Source organism: Colobus angolensis, unplaced genomic scaffold (assembly GCF_000951035.1).
Source record: "Colobus angolensis palliatus isolate OR3802 unplaced genomic scaffold, Cang.pa_1.0 Scaffold96, whole genome shotgun sequence".
In the NCBI taxonomy this organism is placed as follows: Eukaryota; Metazoa; Chordata; class Mammalia; order Primates; family Cercopithecidae; genus Colobus; species Colobus angolensis.
The window spans coordinates 577,401-584,010 of record NW_012123598.1 but is presented as its reverse complement, the minus strand read 5'-3'; the positions used below and the strand labels follow the sequence as shown (position 1 = coordinate 584,010).

The 6,610-nt window shown below is 47.3% G+C and overlaps 1 protein-coding gene across 2 annotated transcripts in view; it reads left to right on the top strand.

Annotated features, from left to right (window-relative positions):
* The first annotated feature begins 1,414 nt into the window (after nt 1-1,414).
* The window catches only part of USP29 (ubiquitin specific peptidase 29), a 14,515-nt gene continuing 9,319 nt past the window's right edge, over nt 1,415-6,610 (top strand). The window contains exons 1-3 of one of the 2 annotated variants that reach the window (XM_011932412.1): nt 1,415-1,509; nt 4,189-4,340; nt 5,927-6,021. The gene's annotated coding sequence lies outside the window, so the exon portion shown is untranslated. Of the gene's footprint in view, nt 1,510-2,352; nt 2,538-4,188; nt 4,341-5,920; nt 6,022-6,610 lie in introns of those variants that run through there. The other variant, XM_011932411.1, reaches the window with a different exon arrangement.

Genomic DNA, 6,610 nt, shown 5'->3' with positions numbered 1-6,610 from the left:
GAAGTCTTGTGAAAGACAGAGGAGACCATGTTGAGGCAGGGACAAACTTCCCTACAGGTGATTCAGGTAAATCCCACAAGTTCAGCCACAGAAAACAAGCATGACCAAGTGCAAAGACTTCCATGAGGCCACTTGTCACAGGGTTGTTTTAATTCAAGCAACATCAACATACACCAGAAATTTGTGAAGGAAATTACGGCACACTTGTACAACTTCAGTGTCAAGAAGCCAGTGGCATTTTGCAGATAATGCAAGGTCTGTAGATCCAAAATTAAGTTGGATGTCTTCCTTTAGTATACAAACACCGTGGATATTTGAGGGAATCCAAAGACAAGGTTCTATGCATTTTATACATGTTAACTCATGTATTGGGTTAATTCTCACAATAGTCCTTTGGAACTAGTACTATCACCATCCCTGCCTTATTGAGGAGGAAATGGGGTACAGAGAGCTTAAGCAACTTGCCAGTGTCATGCAGCAGGGAAGTGCGTAGGAAGGGCTGGAACCCACGCAGCCTTGCTGCATGTTTGTGGAATGAACACAGGACTCAGTCACACAACCATCTGGCTGAGGCTGCATGAGCAGCCAGAAGCCTGGTCCCAATGCAGTCCCCTTTACAGGCACAAATGGAGTGCCCCTTGAGACAGGAATAATAAAGGTGGTCGCAGGAGAACGGAAAATTCCAGGCAACAGTTTCACATGACTAGCAAAGGAAATCGTTGAAATCGCTGCATAAGTTAGCGGCGGATAAGACCCTGACAACCAGGGTGTGGGCCAAGCTGGCTAAAGCCAACTGGACCCAACATGGTGCTGGATTTGACCCGTCTCAGCTAGGACCTCTCATTATGCGCTCATTTTCATACTAAGTCACACACCCACTGTGACAGCTCTGGGGAACACCCAGAGCTGGATGTGGTGTTGCACACCTGTAACACCCAGAGCTATACTAAATGGGAACACCCATTTAGTATAAAAATGGGTGGCACCACAGTACCAAGAAATGTTCACCTTTTTCCAAGAACCTTCATGAATATTCCACCCCTTGGTTAAATAAAGATTTAAAAGCAGCAGCCGCAAACCCCGTTGGGCGTGACGCTCTGTGGTATGCCTGCACTTTTCTTTCTTCGGTATGCATTTATTCCCTTCGCAATGAATCTCCACACTTCTCTGCTCCTCCATGAATTCCTTCTCATGACAGTGTCAAGAGCCTGGACACCAGTCCGGGTGGAGGCTTCACCAGCATCTTGGGGCCTCCCCGGGCACAGACGCCTGAGCGCCCGGCCTGGAGACCTGACTCTGGCAACCGTCTCAGGCGGAGAGATGGAAGCTGGCAGGACGCGGTCGCCACCGCGCGGACCCAGCCCCGGGCCAGCCTTGGCCCCTCGCGCGCCGGGACAGGGCCGCAAATGACGGCGCCCGAGCTTCGCCGGCCCAGGCACCACGCGGCTCTCCGCGCGCCCAAAGCGACCCTCCGCGCAAACCACCCCCGGGGACGACGTCACCCGTGAGGCCCCGCGGCGCCTCCTCCTAAAGCACGGCTGGGAAATCGTCCGCTTCCCCAAAACTGAGGGGCATGCCGCCATGTTGTTGTAGTTTTCCTGTAGGATTCATGGGTGGCTGAGGCAAATACGCGTGAAGGCCTGAGACTTTTAAGTCTCTTCCGCACCCTCTTTTCTGTCTCTTCCACCTGGAGGATGGCTGTTTTTGGGGTTCTGTTGTTGTTGTTTTGAGACAGAGCCTCTCTCGGTCGCCCAGGCTGGAGTGCAATGGCGCCATCTCGGCTCACTGCAACCTCCGCCTCCCGGGTTCGAGCGAGTCTCCTGCCTCAGCCTCCCGAGTAGCTGGGATTACAGGCACGCACCACAATGCCCAGCTAATTTTTGTATTTTTAGTACAGACGGGGTTTCGCCACGTTGGTCAGGCTGGTCTCGGTCTCCTGACCTGGTGATCCGCCCTCCTCGGGCCTCCCAAAGTGCTGGGATGACAGGCATGAGCCACCGCACCCGGCCGGGATGACTGTTGATTAACAATGGCTGGCGTGGTTTCTGGCACCAGCCCGCCTACCACACCCCACCTCGCTTGAGGCTGAATGGGTAGCGGAGTGAACCCGCCCCTGGGCTGGTTTTCTCTGAACCGTAACTCCTGCCTTTAGGCCCCACCCGCTCTAGGCCAGCAACTCCGTGTTCCCCGGCCACGCTGGAGCCCGCACCGAGTCCCACAGGTCTGGAGGCCTCAGCCCGGCACTGCGCGGACGCAGCGTGGGGAGCCCGGGACTCTTGCGTTGCGGGAGAATCGGGGGAGGCGGTGCCGGAGAATCGGGGGAGGCGGTGCCGGAAGGGGCGGGTCCGAGCTGAGATTTCCACAGCGGGGAGCCGGAAGTCCAAGGAACTGTACCTCCATCATGACGACTCCGGTTACGTAAAAACATCCAAACAGAAAATGCTGGCCAGGCTCATGCCTGTAATCCCAGCATTTTGGGAGGCCGAGGCGGGAGGATCGCCTGCGCCCAGGAGTTGGAGACCAGCCTGGGCAACATAGTGAGACCCTCTCCCCCATCTCTACAAAAAATTTAAAAATTAGCTAGCTGAGATCGCGCCACTGCACTCCAGCCTGGGCGGCAAAATGAGACTATGTCTCAAAAAACTTTAAAAATTACCCCACGCCTGTAGTGTCAGATAGTCGGGAGGCAGAGGTTGGAGGATGACTGGAGCCTGGGGGATCAAGGCTGTAGTGAGGTATGATCGCACCACTGCATTGCAGCCTGGGCAACAGAGCAAGACCCTGTCTCAAAAAGTACATAAAAGTAAAAAAGGGCTGGGTCGGTGGCTCACTCCTGTCATCCGAGCACTTTGGGAGGCCGAGGCGGGTGGATCACCTGAGGTCAGGGGTTACAGACCAGCCTGACCAACAAGGTGAAACCCAGCCTCTACTAAAAATACAAACATTAGCTGGGCATGATGGTGGGTGCCTGTCATCCCAGCTACTCGGGAGGCTGAGACAGAATAGCTTGAACCCGGGAGGTGGAGGTTGCAGTGAGCCGAGATCACATCGCTGCACTCCAGCCTGGGCAACAGAGCTAGAGACTCCGTCTCAAAAATAAAAATAAAAAAAGGCCAGGCACGGTGGCTCACGCCTGTAACTCCAGCACTTTGGGAGGCCAAGGCGGGCGGATCACCTGAGGTCAGGAGTTGGAGACCAGTCTGGGCAGCATGGTGAAACCCCGTCTCTACTAAAAATACAAAAAATTACCCAGGTGTGGTGGCGGGCGCCTGTAATCCCAGCTACTTGGGAGGCTTAGGCAGGAGAATCACTTGAACCCGGGAAGCAGAGGCTGCAGTGAGCCGAGATTGCGCCATTAAACTCCAGCCTGGGTGACAGAGTGAGACTCCCTCCCCGCCCCTGCTCTGCCCCCCACCGAAAAAAAAAAAAGAAAAAGAAAATGCACTGCAATAGAAAAATAAAAGTAGTACACTCTGGTCAAGCAGGGTAACCACTAGAACGTAAAATGATCTTTTTGAAACTAGCCACATCTGTTACACGTGTTGAAAATGTAGGAGATATATATATATATATGTTTAATATGTACATACTTATATATATATAAAACAAAAAGGACGGTTACTACAAGGAAAACAGGTAAACATTAATTGGAGTAAAAGAATATCATTTTATATAAGAGACTTGAACATCTAACTGGGCATGGTGGCTCATACTTATAATCCCAGCACTTTGGGAGGCCGAGAGGGGTGGATTACTGGAGGGCAGGAGTTCCAGACCTGGGCAACATAGCGAGACCTCGTCTTTATTAAAAAATAGATAGATAGATAGAAAGATAGATAGATACATACGTACATACATACATACATACATACATAAAACATCAAAAGAGGGAGAGAGAAAGCAGACAGAGGTGGCAAAATATACACAATTGGTAAATTTGGGTGAAGGGAATATAAGTTATTTCTACTAATCTTGCAATTCTTATATATATTTGCTAGTATATACACTAGCTAGTAGTAGACCTAGCTAGCCTTTTCTAGACAAATGTTTTAAACTCTTACGCAGAGATAAGTTAATCAAGAAACGTATGTCCTGGAAAAACCTGTGATATGGGTGGAGCCACCTGGGAATAAAAGGTCGGAACATCATAATCCCTGTCAGACTCAACTTTCATCCATTCTCATCCAGGCACTATGGAGTCTAATCCAGTCACTTTGGAAGGCTGAGGCTGGAGGATCTCTTGAGGCCAGGAGTTTGGGACCACCCTGGGCAACATAGCAAGATCTCATTTCTGAAAAAAGAATTATCGTCCACTCTCACCTAGAACAGCTCTCCAAACTGTAAGTTTCATTCAAGGTGATGGGATGTGTGTGTGTGTGTGTGTGTGTGTGTGTGTGTGTGTGTGTGTGTGTGTGTTGGAAGGAGGGTTTTTCTAAACTTAATGCCCTAAAGATATTGTCAGATATTGTGATGAGGGGCATTTCATCTCCTACCCTTTATGAGGCTGAATTGTAAATTAGAAAATCCTGATTCCAGGTTTTTATTTTGAGGGATAGTTTTCTGTTTTCTGTGGCATTGGATACTGGCATCTTCAGAAAAGAGCATGCATTCAAAATGAAAATGATGAAGGCTATCTGTCTTTTGAACTCAGCTCAGGGAAAAGCTGAGTTAAAATTAGAGATCACTCTAATTTTTGTGATTCCTCCTTTCATTAAATTTAAGGTCCAGTGATGGTGAAGTTTCCCCAGAGAGGCACTAATTTATCTGCAGCAACAGGATGAAATAGAGGGACTTTTCTTCACACTCTAGATATTATGTTAGGATCTCTCGGGAAATGGAGGACACATTAATTATAATCATGGAAGATTTTCTGCTTCCCACATGGTTTGCTGGGTTTGGCATAGTATAGTTCATGCCCTACATTGAAGAAATGTGGGCACCCATCAACTGCAGCCATTTCTGATTGCACATCCCTGTTTCTTTAGCTGAATTGACTCCTAAAAGTCCCTTAATGTATTAATAATGTATTTGGACCTCAGTTTTCTTACTATGTTAAATGTAATAAAATTGAATATCATATGGTCACTTGCAGAATTAAATTGTATTAAGGCATGTAAATCATACAGACTGATGTAGTACAACAAACAATAAATCTGTAATAAATGTCACTAAACTCCCTTTCCTCCCATGATGGAGCCTTAATTTTCTCCATATGAGGCATCCCTGTAGTTTAATATATTCTTAGAATTAGCAATAGGAATATGATGTTGACAATTATGGTAATTACTTATGTGCAGACATGATTTTGAGCCATTTTAGCCCAATGGCTTATCCTAAGAAGTCACTGTTATTATTGCTGCCCCATTTTCACTTATGTGAAACTAAGACTCAGGAGGGTTGAGTTTCAGCCTTCGTGTTATAAAAGCAGTAAGTGATGAAGCCAGGCTTAGAATCCTGCAAGTTGGAATGTACAATGTGTGATCTCTGTGCATCCTCTCTGTAGTGCCTCTTTGTAACAAGGAAAAAATAAAGATGCTTAAAGTTCTAGGTGAGCAAAGTCAGAACTAGTCTTTAAGTTAGAGACCCATAAAGTATAGGGTTTATCAGGCAACAAATGTTGTTAGAAAGTCTGGTTATGGCAGAGTTCCAAGAAAACCAATGAATGTGAGGTTGGTTGATACACTAATCTAATCTGTGTAATTGGGGAGGGGCGCTTTTAGGAATGCATCTAGAGATAATCCCATTAACACACCAGGTTTTCTCCCAGATTGAATTAACGTAAAGGATTTTGGAGGAAGGTTGTTTTTCCCAGTTTCTAAGATATAATGCAATAAATTAACACGAAAGATGGTTGGGACTATGTGCAGACTTTTTAAATAAAGCTCAGTTTCAGGACTCTGACCTTTTTATTTCTTTCTAGTAACAGCCGTGGCAGTCAGGGCTGTGCCTGCAGTGTGACCATGGACAGCTCTCCAAAGCTTAACCTTCCGTAAATTGACTCAAGTTTCTTCGGAAACAACTGTGAGTAGGCAAAGGGCAATTTTTTCTGTTGGTTTCATTGGGATTTCACTGCTCTTCCTGAAATTGGAATGTTGGAAGGAAGTAGGCACTCCTGATTGCCTGGAGAGAAATAGGCAAATGAGTAAGGGGAGGGAGCAAATTAAGAGAGATTAGTTTTTCTTTTTTCTGAAATCTCTGTGTTTTGAGATGTCTTTCCCTCCATGTTTTTTTTTTTTTCACTCTTCATACTTCCCTTTCTCTGTCTCTCTCCCCGCCTCAGTTTTGCTAATTAGCTAGCACAACAACTCTCCATCTTACTCCCTTTCCTTACTGCCTGTTTTTTTTGTTTTTTGGTTTTTGGTTTTTATGTTTTCTTGAGACAGAGTCTCACTCTGTTGCCCCGGCTGGAGTGCAGTGGCGAGATCTTGGCTCACTGCAACCTCCACCTCCAGGGTTCAAGCAATTCTCCTGCCTCAGCCTCCCGAGCCGAGTCGCTGGCACTATAGGCGCCCGCCACCATGCCCGGCTAATTTTTGTATTTTTAGTGGAGACCAGGTTTCACCATGTTGGCCAGGCTGGTCTCAAACTCCTGACCTCAGGTGATCTGTCT